We start from the raw sequence: 16,366 nt of genomic DNA, 5'->3' as shown, positions 1-16,366 counted from the left end.
CTTTACTGGGAACCACCCTCTTTTGTGCATTATTTCCCTGTCTCCTGTGTATACCACTTATTATGGCTTCTGGGTACAAGTGGAAACTTATACAGTAGCTTGGCAAGAGTGGTGAGCTGGGCTGCATTAGCCTCTACTTGAGTATGTCATCCTGCTGGTCGTTTTCTGCTTATATTGCCAGTCCCTGCCCATCCGTCTGACTTGCACCAGCCTCTGCTGCTGGTACCCTTAGGTGTAGCCATGCTGTCTGATCTTCAGGTCCTTGTACTCTGGGCCCTCCTCATTCTCTCCCCTTCTTTGTTTTCTGTCCCCCTGCAGCATGCAGGAACTGCTGGATAGGAGCTGCTATGAAGGCAGGAACACTAAGGCTCTCTGATTAAGTATACTATACTTTCATTTCTACTTCCCTGAATCTATCCTATGATGGCTTATGGCACACAGCAAGCTCATTTTTAATGAATCTTTTTTTCTTAGTATAAAACATACTCTTCTGTCCTCAGGTCCTCAAACCTACCTAGAGGTTTACACTTTTCACTAAGGGTCTCAATCCTGGGGGGTTGGATACTCACCTATATCTGTCTGTCTCCCGCCTCCCTCACGTCTGGGAGAAATGCTTTATCTTGTTTAGTGGGATATAATATCCATATCATATCACATATCCTGTCTTTCAGTGTCTTACACTAACCATTCTATACTCAAATCCCCTATGATTTAACTCTTTGAAATCTATAAAAGTATTTTTCCTCCTCTCAATGAAATTTGGCTCTTGCAAATGAGAAGTTAAAGATCTTGTTTTCTCGTCTTTGAAATATGCATCATTAGCTAATTTAAGGAGTTAGAAGGTTGGGCAGGGTGTGGTGGTTCACGCCTGTAATCCCAGCACTTTGGGAGGCTGAGGTGGGTGGATCACTTGAGGTCAGGAGTTTGAGACCAGCCTGGCCAACATGGTGAGACTCCATCTCTACAAAAATACAAAAATTAGCCAGGTGTGGTGGTATACACTTGTAGTTCCAGTTACTAGGGAGGCTGAGGCAGGAGAATTACTTGAACCCAGGAGGCGGAGGTTGCAGTGAGCAAAGATTGCACCACTGCATTCTAGCCTGGGTGACAGAGGGAGACACCATCTCAAAAAAAAAAAAAAAAAAAAAAAAGGCTGAATATTCACGATTTCTTCCCTGCTTCTAAGGCAGAGATTCTAAGACTTCTAGGAATAGAGAAACAATGAGTAGCAAGAATTAACAAAAATTACAAGGATATAGAAGAACTCAATGATATCGTTTATCAATAGGATCTAACTTAACTTTCACAGAACACACCACCCAACAACTGTGAATATACCTTCTATGCAAGGGCCCACATGTCCCACAGAACATGTACAAAGATAGATTATACTCTGTGTTATAGAACAAGCCTTGACAAATTTAAAATGATTGAAATCATACAAAGTGTGTTCTATGACCACAACAGAATGAAAAATTAGTAGCAGAACAAAATAACAGGTGAGTCTTTAAATACTTGGAAGCTAGCACACTTCCACATAATTCAGGAGTGCTGTGGACTGAGTGTCTGTGAGCCACCCCCCAACTCCCGATTTGTCTGTTGAAGCCTAGTCACCATGTGATGGTGTTTGGAGATGAGGCCTTTGGTAAGTAATTAGGTCATAAGGGTGGGGAAGAGACAGGAGAGAGCTTGTGCTTCCCTTTCTGCTCTCTGGCATGTGAAAATACAACAAAGAGGCTGCCATCTGCAAACCAGAAGGTGGCCCTCACCAGATGTGGGATCTGCCAGCACCTTGAACTTGGACTTCCTAGCTTCCAGAATTCTGAGAATTAAATGTTTGTTTTTTAAGTCACACAGTCTGTGGTATAATTGTTATTGCAGCCCAAATTGACTAAGACAATGGGTCACAGAGAAAATGTTAAGATAATACATTTTAAAAAATACATTGAACTTGTAAATCAATAAAAATGATTGAGGTGAGTCTCAATCATGTTAGGAGGTTTATTTGCCAAAGTTAAGGATATATGCTTGGGATACAGGTCTGTGCCTTTCTCCAAAGGCTTTGATATTTAAAAGGGAAAGAGCAGATATTGGGGACAGGGGTAGAAACTATTTGAAAGGTGTGGATATATAAAAAACAGATGGTTACATTTTTGAGTATTTGATCAGCCTTTCATGGAATATACAATTTACATGTGACAGGTGAATAGAGGAATAGTCACTTATGCCTTCATCTGGCTCAGAGAATCTGCATTTTTACATAAGATCATGTAAACAATAGGGTAGAGGAAGCAATCAGATTCATGTTTGTTTCAGGTGAGTGGAGGGATGACTTTTAGTTCTGTCCTTTGTCCTGCACCTGTAAAAATAAGCTATCAATTTACATTGTCAGGGTGAAATTCTGCGAACTGTTTTAGGATAAAGATCTTGGTGAAGGAGGTATGTAGCTTTTCATCTTTGTAGCTATCCTATTCAGGAACCAAATGGTGGGCAGATTTGCATAACCCAGTTCTCAGCTTGACTTTTCCCTTTGGCTTAGGGAGTTTGGGGTCCTGAGATTTATTTTCCTTTTACAAACTGAATGAAAATAAGATACAACATTTCAAAATATGCGGGACACAGCTAAAACAATGAGTGGTAAATTTTTAGCAATAATGAACTGCAATAATGACTGCTCTCACTCCAGACATCGGTCACTAGTCCATGCCTCCAGAACTTCTGACTTACCAGCTTCAAGTTGGGGTTCCCACAACACCCTATTTGGGTTTGATTCATTTGTTGGAGTGGCTCACAGAACTTAGGGAAACACATTTGCTGGTTTATTATAAAGGATGCTACAAAAGAGACAGATGAAGAGATGCATAGGGCAAGGCATATGAGAAGGAGCATGAAGCTTCCATGCTCTCCCTGGGCGTACCACCCTCAAGGAACCTCCATGTAGCAGACTATTCACAGGCTCACTGAACCCTGCCTTCTTGGTGTTTTTATGGAGGTTTCATTACGTAGGCATGATTGATTAGACTGTTGACCAACGATGATCAACTTAACCTTCAGCCCCTCTCCCCTTCCGGATGTTGGGGACTGGGACTGAAAGTTCCAATCCTTTAATTATACCTGTGTCTTTCTGACAACCAGCCCCATCCTGAAAGTATGAGTTAACACTAACATACAAATACACAGCACTTTGGAGGTTCCAAGGATTTTAGGAGTTGCATGCCATGAAAGGGCGATGAAGACCTAATATGTATTACAGTGTAATATTAACTTCATAAAATAAATTGGAAAGTTTTTCCTCCTCTGTTCTTGAAGAGGTTGTGTAGAATCAGCCTTAATTTTTCTTTAAACGTTTGGTAGAATTATCCCATGAAGCCATCTGGACCTGGAGATTTATGTTTTGGGGTGTTTTATAATTATGAATTTAATTTCTTTAATATTGATAGGGCTATTCAAATTATTTACTTTATATTAGATTAATTGTGTAGTTGTGCTATTCAAGAAATTGATCCGTTCATCTGTTTCCAAATTTATATGTATAGAGTTATTTGTAACTCTACATTTAAAGAAGGATTAACACAAATTTTAAATAATCTCTTCTAGAATATGAAAGAGAAGAAAAAATTTCTCAATTAATTTGTGAAGCTGGTATTAACCTGACACCCAAACTAGACAAAAATAGTACAAAGAAAATTATGGACCTATATCCTTCATGAATATAGATGCAGAAATTCTCTGAAAACACTTAAAATATGATTCAGCTATGTAAAAAAAGAATTATACACTATGAGCAAATGGAGTTTATTCCAGGAATGCAAAGCTGTTCAATATTTCAAAATCAATCAATATAAGCATGTTAACAGGTTAAAGATGAAAAACCACATGATCACATTAATTGATTCAGAAAAATCATGTGACAGTTAGAATTTAATCTATGATTTTAAAAACTCTTGGAAAAATAGAAGTGGGGGGGAAACTTCCTCAGTTTGATAAAGAACGTCTACTTAAACCCAATAGCTAATGTTATATTTAATGGTAAAAAATTGAATGCTTTTCCCCTATGTCAGGAACAAGGTGAGGATGTTCCCTCTCATCACATTTATTCAACATAGTAGTGGAAGTTTTAGACAGTGCAATAAGGTATGAAAAGAAAATATATCACATACAGATTAGGATAGAAAAAGTAAAACTGCTCCTACTTGCAAATGACCTGAGAGTATATGTAGAAAATCCCAAAGGATCTACAAAAATATTACATTCCACTCCACACAGGCCTCCCACTGCTGTGTGGAGCCTCTGGACTTGGTACCCTGCATCCCAGCTGCTTCAGCCATGGCTAAAAGGGGCCAAGGTACAGCTCAGGCTGTTGCTTCAGAGGGTGCAAGTCCCAGGAGGCCTTGGCTACTTCCACATCATGTTGGTCCTGTTGGTGTGCAGAAGACAAGAAAGGAAGTTTGGGAATCTCTGTCTAGATTTCAGAGGATGTATGGAAATGCCTGGATCTCCAGGCAGAAATCTACTGCAGAGGTGGAGACCTCATGGAGACCCTCTGCTAGGCAGTGTGGAAGGGAAATGTGAGGATAGAGCTCCCATACAAAGTCCCCACTGCATAGTGCATAGTGGAGCTGTGGGAAGAGGGCCACCATCTTCCAGATCCAAGAATGGTATAACAGACCCACCAACAGTTTGCATCATGTGCCAGGAAAAGCCGCAGACACGCAATACCAGCTGTGAAAGCAGCCAGGAGGGGAACTGTACCCTGCAAAGCCACAGGGGTAGAGCTGCCCAAGGCCATGGGAGCCCACCTCTTGTATTAGTGTGAACTAGATGTGAAACATGATGTCAAAGGAGATCATTTTGAAACTTTAAGGTTTAGTGACTGCCCTATTAGATTTCAGACTTGCATGTGGCCTGCAGTCCCTTTGTTTTGGCCAGTTTCTCCCATTTGGAACAGATGTATTTACCCAATACCTGTACCCCGATTGTATCTAGGAAGTAACTAACTTTTGATTTTACAGGCTCATAAGTGGAAGGGACTTGCTTTGTCTCAGATGAGATTTTGAACTTGGACTTTTGAATTAATGCTGGAATGAGTCAAGACTTTGGGAGACTGTTGGAAGGGTATTATTGTGTTTTGAAATGTGAGGACATGAGATTTGGGAGGGGACAGGATAGAATGATAAGGTTTGGCTGTGCCCCCACCCAAATCTCATATTGAATTGTAATTCCCATAATCCCCACGTGTTGTGGGAGGGACCCGGTGGGAGATAATTTAATCATGGGGGCAGTTACTCTCATGCTGTTCTCTTGACAGTGAGTGAATTCTTGTGAGAGCTGATCATTTTATGAGGGCCTTTTCCCCCTTTTGCTTGGCTTCACCATGTGAGGAAGGACATGTTTGCTTCCCATTCACCATGATTGTAAGTTTTCTGAGGCCTCCCCAGTCATGCTGACCTGTGAGTCAATTAAACTTCTTTCCTTTATAAACTACCCAGTCTTAGGTATGTCTTTATTAGCACTGTGCGAATGAACTAATAGAACTATAGAATTCTCAAAACTCAATTAAAAAAAGCCAGCACCAAAACAACTGACTAGAAAATGAGTAAAAAACACGAAGAGACATTTCATTGAAAAACATATACAGATGGCAATTAAGCACAGGAAAAGATGTTCAAGATCATTAGCAATCAGGGAAATGCAAATTAAAACCACAATGAGATATCACTAGACATTTACCAGAATGGTTAAAATAAAAAGTAATGACAACACCAAAAACTAGCAAGGATGCAGAGAAACTGGGTCATTCATACATTGCTGGTGGGAATAAAAGTGGTACAGCCTCTCTAAAAAACAGTTTGGCAATTTCTGAAAATATTAAATATGCAACACTTATATGACCCAGCAATTATACTCTTGGACATTTATTGCAGAAAAATAAAAACTTATGTTCACACAAAATATGGTACATGAATGTTTATAGCTCTTTGTTTGTAATGCATAAAACTAGAAACAATCTAAGTGTCCTTCAGTGATAATTAGTTAAACAAACTATGGTACATCCATACCCTAGACTATTACTCAGCAACAAAAAGGAATGGAATATTGATACATACAAAAACTTGGGTGAATCTCTAGAGAATTACGCTGAGTGAAAAAAGCAATAATGCATGATTCCACTTATAGAATAATCTCAAAACAAAAAAATTACAGAAATGGAGAATAGATTAGTGGTTACTAGGGGTTAAGACCAGATATGGGGTGAGGAGACGGGAGATGTGTGTTTCTATAAAAGAGCCCCATGAGAGATCCCTGTGTTGATGGAGATATCTCTATTTTGACTGGATAATGTCAATATACTGGTTGTTCCATTGTACCATAGTTTTGCAAGATGCTACTACTGGAGGAATCTGGGGAAAGGATACATGGGACATGGGATCCCTGTATTATTTGTTACAACTGAATGTGAATCCACAATGATCTCAAATAAAACAGTTAATTAACAAAGGTAAAAAGATGTGATAAAGCAATAATTATTCTTAATTACCTTATTCTAATTACCTGTTGCCCATACATACTTCTTAGAACAGTTTTGGTAAGTAGAAGGTATTTAATTTTGCTGAATGAATGAATAAGACATGAGTTTAAAATAAGGAATTGATGAACTTCTGATATGTATTGAAGATTCATACATCTTAAAACTTCCAGGATAGGTAGATACTTTTTCTCTTCCATGATCTGTAGGTGTTTAAAAGTCACCTCCCCTCTCACTCATAATATTGGTTTCTTCCAAGTTTGTGGACAGAGCTTTGAAGGACTGAAGAAAGCAGAGAATTCCTGAGAGTACAAACTGCTCACACAAGCTGATTGGAACATTTTAATCTTTCTAAAGACATTTTATTCATTTTTGCTCTTCCTTACTCATTGGGGATGCCAGTTTCGTAAATTACTTTCTACTCTGCACGTACTTGAGGCTAGGGTCTTAGTTGGCACAGGGCCCAAGCAGCCACTTTACCCATGGTAAATGACTGGGGCGATACTCAGTGAATGTTTTGGAAACGAATATTTTGGGGAGAGAGGGGAAGGGGGTTATCCTTCTGACTTGCTTACTGGTAGAATTATCTGTGAGGGCGCAGTCAGCTTATTACTCATCTTTAGTAGGGAAACAATCTCAGCTGCTTAGGAGGCAGACAGGCTGCAGAAAGAAAACCAAGACTCTGAGAACTCACTCTGGTTCAGAAACAGGAGTGTTTGTTTCCATCCTTACAACTTTGAGGCCAAGAAAGTATATTTTGCAAGTCATGAAGGAGAGATAATTGGGTCAATGACCAATTACGTTTCTGAGGAAATTGCTGCGAAACAATACTCCATAGTCACAGCCACAGGAATGCGGAAGCCTGGAGTCTTATACAACTGATGAAGCAGTTCCCTCTAGTGGTTGGAGCCTGTGCTACCGAATGAAGCAAAATCATGTCTTGTAATTCCACAAATTAAGGTTCAAGAAAATACAGCCTTTTCTTAGTTCAGGCCATAACTAGCAACCTCTGATGTTCATAAGTGAATTTTCAAGATTTGTAAAACAAGCCAACTTCCATGGGCTCCAAAAAGGGACCTAGGTTATGATTGGTAGACAGCCACCCAGATGCAAAATTGTGAGGTGCTCATTTGCCTTTGACATCTCAGCCTGTCTTTCACTATTAAAAAAAAATTCACTATGCCACAAAACTTCTGGATTCTCCTAAGTGCGACCCATCCTGTATATATTATGAGTACAATACTATTGCCATCATCAAGGTCTGTGATATGGTATCAGACTGTTATATTTTTCTGTGAAATTGAGTATTTCCCAATGGAAATACATTCTAAGCCTTGTTTAATCCTCGTAACAGCCGAGAAGTAGGTTTCTATTTTATTTCTTATTTTTCAGATGGAGAAACAGAAACATGGAGGTTATGTAACGTGCCCAGTGTCACCTAGCTAGAAGGCTGACTCAAATCTTGAACTTGAGGAAAAAGACCGAAGTTATGTTCCTGATAGTGTGTTTTGGGGCAAGTCCTTGAAGCACCTCTGAGATTTTCTTACCTATGAAATAGGGATAATAATTCCTGCTCTGTGTACTGTGCTAGGTTACTATGAGACCATTCATTTATTTCCCAAATATTTGTTGAGTGTCAACTATAGGTCTACTGGAAACACAACTGTGATGACAAATGTGTTCTTGACCTCATGGACTTTGCATCCCAATGAGGAAGACAGAAACAAACAAACAAAGTCATTTCAAATTGTGCTAAGGGTCATGAAGGCAATGATGCAGGAGTTAAGTTAGGGAAGCAAAGTTGAGGGTAGTGGAGGGTGTATAGGGGTGTGACTGCCTTACTTCAGGTCCGGGAGTAGGGTGATAAGCGAAATCTCAGAGGAGGTGACATGTTAGTTGAGACCTGGGACTGACTGGGAGCTTGCTGTGGAGAAACACTGAAGAGGATGGGAGAATGGATTGTTCCAGATGGAATGGCATGTGCAAATGCCGTGTTGTGAGAAAGAGCTGGCTGTATTTGTAGAAACTGAGGAAGACCAGTATAACATCATCAATGACGTTATTGCATATAAAGATGCGGAAAGAGCTATAAAAATTAGGGAGTATAAATACTCTGAAACAAAGGCCCAGACACATTTGCTACACTTAGGCTAGCTAAAACAGAGAATTTCATGAAAAATCTGGTTAGAATAATCCCAATGGTTGTTCCTCCTCTTTGCCTGTCGATGATGTGGCAACCTCTGCTGCTGCCCATTTTTTAGTGTGGCAGGACAGTTTATTGAAACCTTTGGTCTGTTTTTGTGTATCTTCTTCTTTCCTGTTCTCCTGCACTCAAAAGCCCTGTGTGTTTTGTCTCAGGATTTTTTTGCAGTTTTATTCAATCTTTTTGTTAAAACCCTAGACTATGGAAGGAATAAAGCTGGATACCATTTTTCTCTCTCTGTTGCCTCTCAATTCCATTTGTTTTTTTAAACTATGATTTTTATTTACCCAAGCATTATATAGTTATTGTAAAACACAGATATGCAAATGAAATAAATTTAAATTACTGAATATCCTACCAGGCAGAGGCAAGAATTATCAAGCTTTTAATGAATACATAGTCTTTTATAACCTACTGTTTTCCTTTGATATCCCTCTACAATTCTTTTTAACATTGTATATTTTTCAAAACTTGATAAAAATAATCAGGCCTTAAAAGTTACTAGCAAAGATAATCTTTTAAAGAATTAAACATTTAAGAAAAATGTGTAGGCTGTACTTACTATTAACTTCAAAGCTTAATTATATGATTAATTAACTAAATAATGTTTTATCACACACTTAAAGTTTGCTTTGGTGTCAAAAATCTCTAGAAAATTATCCACAACTTGAGGATTCTGATTTGGTAAGTGGTAAGACTTCTGTAGGTTCTGATATTAACTTAATAATTTCCCTTTTCTGCTCTCTGATTTCTATTTCTCTAAGGTATCCTTACATCAGAGAGAAGATAGAAATAGCTATAGATCAAATTTTTAAAAATCCAAAAACCTAGCAGAGTATCTGGCACACAATAGAGGTTCAATTAATGTTAATTCCCTTACTTCCATTTTCCTTCTCTAATCTAAGAACATAGAAGCTACCCAGGTTTATTTTTTCCTAATTAGATGGAGATATTTTTCCTTCTTCCTCCCTCTCCCTCCTTTCCCTTTCCTTCTTTCCTTCCCTCCTTCCTTCCTTCCTTCCTCTCTTGAAAGAATTATTGTACTTCTCCATCTTCTCTCTAGCTAGATATTTAGATAAATTACATATCGCTAATTAAATTTGGATATTTATTACTTTTAGCAAGCCCTCAATCAAGAAATATTTAAACCTAGTATGTGCTGACAGCTATGCTTGGATCTGTTGGACAAAGGGATGGTAACAAAAAGATGAGACAAAGTATAAGTAACATCTGCTTTGATTTACAAATTACCTCTACAGTTCTCCAAAAATAATATTTCCCCCCAAGTCCTACATCTCTTTCACGGAACGCTGCATTCTGAACAGAAATTAGAAAGGTTTTAACTTATTTATATATTTTTTCTTTTTTTTGTATTTGGCCTAAGAGGGCTAAGGTAGAATTATGTATTTCTCACTTTTTCTCATAACATTGGGTGAAAAAAAAATAAATCCTGACTCCCTGAATCCCAATTGCTACATTATAAATATATAAAAATGCAACTGGAAGGTCTTTGAACAAAATATGATTGGGCTTCTTATTTTAAATATTCTCCTTATGTGTGTCATTTAAAAAACTCGTATAGTTTTGGGAAATAATCTTATTTTAAAAATAAATAATTTTTAAAATAATATTTTAAAAATAAATAATTTTTAAAATAATATTTTAAAAATAAATAAAAAATAAATATATTTTTCATAAAAACAAAAACAAACAAATAGAATACGCCTTTCTGAGATATTATCTTACCTTGCTGCTGCTATTTCTCTCTCTCTCTGTCTCTCTTTCTCTCTCTCTTCCTCTCTCTCTTTCTCTTTCTCTCTCTCTCACACACACACACACTAGTATACACACCACACAATCACTTAATCTCATCCTCTTGCTTTGGGGACAAGCTTGGTAGCAAGTTTGGGGACAAATTGAAAAAATCGCCATCTAGCCAAAGAAACCAGATTGCAGCTTTCATCTACCAAGAAACAATCGTATATAGATGAGAAAATATTGAACATTTCTGACAGTAATTTAATGTGATCCATTTAAAAGTCAAATGACAGTTTTAAATATGGAAATTTTAGTTTCTCATCCACATCAACAGATATTAAAATTTCTACAATTCCTTATGGCTATGTCAGTCTTGATGCGCATAATGCCTTTTAAAAATAAGACTCAGCAGAAAAATCTCCATACTAATCTGGAGCTTTGGAAGAAACAAAATTACTTTTTTATGACAACTGAATAGCTTCTTAAATCATTAAAGTGCTCCTTCATTTTAGCCATTGGTTCCAGCTGAAAGCTAAATCTTGAAAACTGAAGTATTTCTGGCCCAAATATTGGAAGAATAGCCCGGTAATTTGAGGCTGGAAGGACTCTTGGAGCCATCTTCTCCTTCTAGGCCCAGACTCCATTTCTCAAGGGACTTGTCCAAAGCCTTATAGTCAGTTGGGGCAGGGTTGGGCTGACAAGTCCTGCCTGTGACATTCAGTCCAATCCTATCCCATGTGCTAAGTTGTTTTCTCAGTCCTGGAGAGCTATAGCCTCATTCAGTGTCTTCTCTGAGATCCATTCAATATTGTAAAAGGTCCATTTCTATTGAAAGAGAGGGTGTCAATATCAGAGCAGGAATAATGAATCCTGCCCTAAAGTTCTTAGGCACAGAAATACAATTCTCACACACAGACATAAACACAATGTTAATGTGATAGTTTGTCTTCAGTACAATATATATAATCCTTCCTCTAATAAATTTTACTAATATTAACAGGATGCATGGAAGCAAGAACAAAATCATACAAAAGAATGGTGAGTCCTAACTATGAAAACAGTAGAAGTTCTTTTTACTTAAAATCATTTTCTGTTCTTTTTACTTAAAATCGTTTTCTGTTTACTTAAAACCATTACATAAGTGAAGCATCACACTTTTGCAATTTGCTCTTGATTCTTGCCTACTCCTAGGAGCTTAATTTGCTACTTTAGAGAGAGAAACTTTGCATAGACATGGTCTCTTCCTCCAATTTTTTTTCCCTATAAACAGCAATTATGTGATTTTTTTTCTTGTATCTTATTTAGACAATTGAGAATGCATATGTAGTACTAAACATTTCTCTTTTTGAAATATAAATAACTTGACTTCCTTTGTTGACATTTTCAATTCTCCAAAAATTGAGGAAACAATGAGGGACTGGCTTTCTGGAACTTAATTCTAAGCAAAAGAGATTTAGAGTGAGACTAGATTTCTTAAGTGCTAATTAATTGGTTAAATCTATATTTATGTTTTGATTTAGGAAATAATAGTTAAGAATAGAGAAAGCTGATATTTATTATTCTTGGATAAAAGCATGCCAAAGAGTAGTAAAAGGTGCTCTAAAGACCTGACGTGACTTTCAAAGGAAGGTGATTGAAGATTGCTTTAGGGGTGTTAGCAGAGAGCCAAGAGAATGCCACTCTCTCATCCTCTCAGTCTAGAAATACAGGAAGCTAGAGAGAAAAGGAGTGTCAACTTGAAGATATCTCTAGAGAATGGTGTTCACTGGGGAAAAAATTTAGGTTTAATTTTGTGAGTACACCCTTAGCTGGAGCTCACAACCCTTTACAACCCTTTTTCACAGAGGTTTCAAATGTAGGCTTGTTTGATCAAACACATGGGGGAGCTCAGGCAATGATGTTTATATTGGCGTTTCCTTAGAGTAGTATCAAGTATAATTGTTTCAATGTTGTTGAATATTAAAGATGGAAGAAAGCTAGTTCTATTTAGTCTCTTATTCTGACTTTGCCAAGATACCATAAATATTGTTACTCCCACATTTCTCACCATTCTCCAAAAGTCAAATCACAAGTGTTGATTAAATGTCTGTTTACGCATTTAATTAACTGGGATGGAGGTTCCAGTGGAGAAATAGACATTTGTCCATCCTTTTCCTACGTTAAACCGTTGATTATTTCTCATGTCTCTGACTTTACCCCCTTAGTCATCCTTCTTTACCCCCTTAGTCATCCTTCACCCATTTGCTACTTGTGAACTCTTCCTTGTTCTTCAAAACTTCAGCTTAAATTTTACCTTCTTTTACATGTCTACCCAGATTCAATTAAGCTGAATGAACCCTTCCTCCTTGTTGTTTTCAAAGAAGTGTGCTCAGATTGCGTGTCATGACACCTCTAAATGTTGTATTGCAGTTACTTGTTTACATGCTCTATCACCACTATGTTGTCAAGTCGTGTCTGAGTCATCTCTACCACCGCCTCCAACCTTAGGTCTTATTAAAATTTGATGACTGTTTGCTTTGAGGAGCTTATTCTTTAAGCAAGAAGCGTGTTTAAAATAATCAAAAATTATAGGCGGCAATAATGAATTCTTTAACTCATTTAGCAAAGTTTTACTAATTGCCAATCTTGGCCTGAATATAGAAATGAATAAGACAGACTTGTTACCTGACTTCATAGGCTTTAAATTTGAGCTTAGAGATAGTTTTTTGTTTTTTGGGTTTTTTTTGTTTTGTTTTAAGATGGAGTATCACTCCGTCTCCCAGGCTGGAGCTCAGTGGTGCGATCTTGGCTCACTGTAACCTTCAGATTTTGGGTTCAAGCAATTCTCCTGCCTCAGCCTCCCAAGTAGCAGCTGAGATTACAGGTGTGAGCCACTACACCCGGCTAATCTGTGTATTTTTAGTAGAGACAGGGTTTCGCCATGTTGACCAGGTTGGTCTTGAACTCCTGACCTCAAGCGATCTGCCCACCTCAGCCTCCCAAAGTGCTGGGATTACAGGAATGAGCCATCCCACCTAGCCTAGAAATAGATTTTAAGTAACAAAGTATAAAGATGATTTGTGATTAGTGAGAAGACAGAATGCAGAATAGACACGGGGCACAGCATGTTCAAAGGCCCTGAGGCTATAAGAAGCTTAGTCCTTTGGACAAACAGAGAGGATTGGTGTCAGTGACACAGGAATAGATGTAGAATGGCAGGAGATCAGCTTAGGGGACTGGGCAGGGGTCAGATCATATAAAGATTTTAAGGTCATGTTAAAAGGTCTGGAATTTATCTTTAAATCAAAGGAAAATCACTAAAGAATACTAAGCAGGACTTCAAGGGATCAAATTTAGTTTTTCTTTTTTTTTTTAAACAAAGTTATTTCTGGTTGCTGCGTGAATATTAGATATGAGAAAATAAATTAGGAGGGTAAAGGATGATTCCAACTCATGTTAATGAATATGTTTAGGTTATATTATGTGTAATGTCAATGGTAATCTAGAAAGTGGATAGATTTGAGAGACTTTTAGGAGCTGGAATCCACAGTTTTTAGAGATTGTGTGTGTGTGTGTGTGTGTGTTATTGTGTATGTGTTATTGGGTTGGATGGATGATGGAGGCATGAGGGAGAAGAAAATGTCAAAGATGACTCTGAAGTTTCTGGATTGAGCAGCTTTGTGAATGTCACTACTTTAAAAAATACTTACATGGAACAATTTAAGGAATGAGAGGCTACTCACCCCAACCTCTCTCATCAATCTTTTGAACTTGAAATTATATCCGGTCTTATAGAGTATTCGAGTATCTCATATAAAAAGGCAAATAAAACATCCAGCTCAGAAGCCCATAAATGTTCTCTGTGACTCAGAACCTCTTACTGATTAATGCAATAGGTTTAAAAAAAAAAAAAGTCGAAAAAAGTTTTAGTTTTCTGCCACTCCCACCCCCATTTCCCTCCATCCCACACTTGGAGCTAAATATAAACCAACTCATCCGACTAAAACTGGCAGAGCTCTTTCTAAGAAGCACTAGATGGCAGCAGAGGAACTCCTTCACCTCAGTGGAAAAAGGTTCTGCATAAGAGTACTGTGCAGGAAAATGGCCAAGTTCCAGCTTCCCACTGTTACCTGAATTAAAGGCAGAGAGAATATAAAAGAGAAAAAGTAGCATGGTTAGCTAAATGCTGCTTCATCAATTCAACCTGCTTGGTATTCATGTCACACGGAGAAAAGGTTTTCCAAGTACACTTGTCTCTTGTTTGATGAGGTAAATGCATTTCTGTTTTCTTTAGAAGCCATAAAATTAATTTCCATTAAAGGAACCCTAAATTTTCCTTGCTGAATTTCATTATTAAATGGGGGATTAGTTCTGTAGGAAAAAATCTGTCCTCAGGCATTACTAAATTATAGTCAGAAATGCAGTAACTGTTTTAAAATAGCCCTTTCAAAGAAAAATAATACTCACCTGCCCACAATACTGACAATATTATTGAAATGTTTACAAGTAATTCCAAAATATCAGTAATAGTGTGCTATATTCCAAATAAGGTGTAAAATTAGAAAACATTAAGAAGAAATAATATAGTACAGTCTCAGGTTCTTTAGAAGTAAGTGATTAACCTTTCATGTTGCTCACTCCTTAAATATTTAGCATTTGGCTCAATTTTTTCATTGTCTTGAACTCCTTTGAATCTCTGGCATATTAAAAGTAATTCATTAAAAAAATTTTTTTCTGTATTTGAACTTGGGGCTTTTCCCAACTATTTGCTCGTGCTAACTCTTTCATGTCCTAAGTAATGCTTTCTTCATTTACCTGCTAGCAGATGTTTCTTATTAGGTGATGATATTGTTACTATGCAACATTTGCATAATGAGTTATAGGTTGCAGAATTTTTTTTACATATATTGTTTCATTTATTCTTTGTACCAATACGTTATATGGGGATCGTGATTACACCCATTTTACTTATGAGAAAAAAAATTAGAAAGGCTAAGTAACTTTCCCAAGGTCATACATCTTTTAAGTGATGGAACTTTGACATGAACCTGGGTCCTTTGCCTTTAAATCATAGGATCTTTCCACTATTACTCACTGACTTCCAAACAACTTGTGTATTTACAAAATTAAGTTTACTTATTAAAAAACCCCCGAGCCATATAAAGAAGAAAAAACAATAGCCCACGGTGTTTAAGGACAATGGGAAGCCACTAAAGGGTTTTTAAGACAAGGGCTGATATGACTTGCATCTTTTGAAAGAGACCTATGATTTCAGTGTGGAAAGTGGCTTGAAGTCAACAAGAGTGGATCTGGGAGATTGATTAGGTGGCTATGTCAGCAGTTCAGGAGAAAGAGGTGGCTTTGGGTGCAGGCAATGAGTATCATAAACAATCGGCAGATTTGAGAGGCATTTGGGAGTTAGATTGAATGGGCCTTGGTGATTGACAGCAGACTGGGGATAACGGAAAGATGGTGTCAAGGATGAACTTTAGGATGAGCAACTGGGTGGGTGTAGGTGTTATTTATAGAAACAAAATACAAAATATTGAAAGAATATTTGGTTTTTCCTGTAATGTTATTTGACCACCATTTAATTAATTGACCAATGTCCTTGTTAAAAGAAATTCTTTTATATTTTGAACTACAGTTAAGAAAGGCTGAACACTTTTGCCTGGAATATTCTTTCCCCAACCTACAAACCTAAGCTGAATCTATCTCTTCCAAGAAATCTTTTTCCCAGCTGGAAATCAGTCATTTACTTCCCATCGCACCATGTCCATGCCTCTGGCATAGCTCTTGTCATACTCTGCCTTTACATTGGTGCTTATACCTACTGCCCCAAATAGACTATGATTCTCATGAATTATATTTTAATAAATATATACTGAATAAATACTTGA

This window comes from Chlorocebus sabaeus, chromosome 1, assembly GCF_047675955.1.
Source record: "Chlorocebus sabaeus isolate Y175 chromosome 1, mChlSab1.0.hap1, whole genome shotgun sequence".
In the NCBI taxonomy this organism is placed as follows: Eukaryota; Metazoa; Chordata; class Mammalia; order Primates; family Cercopithecidae; genus Chlorocebus; species Chlorocebus sabaeus.
Note: the sequence above shows the minus strand (reverse complement) of the source record.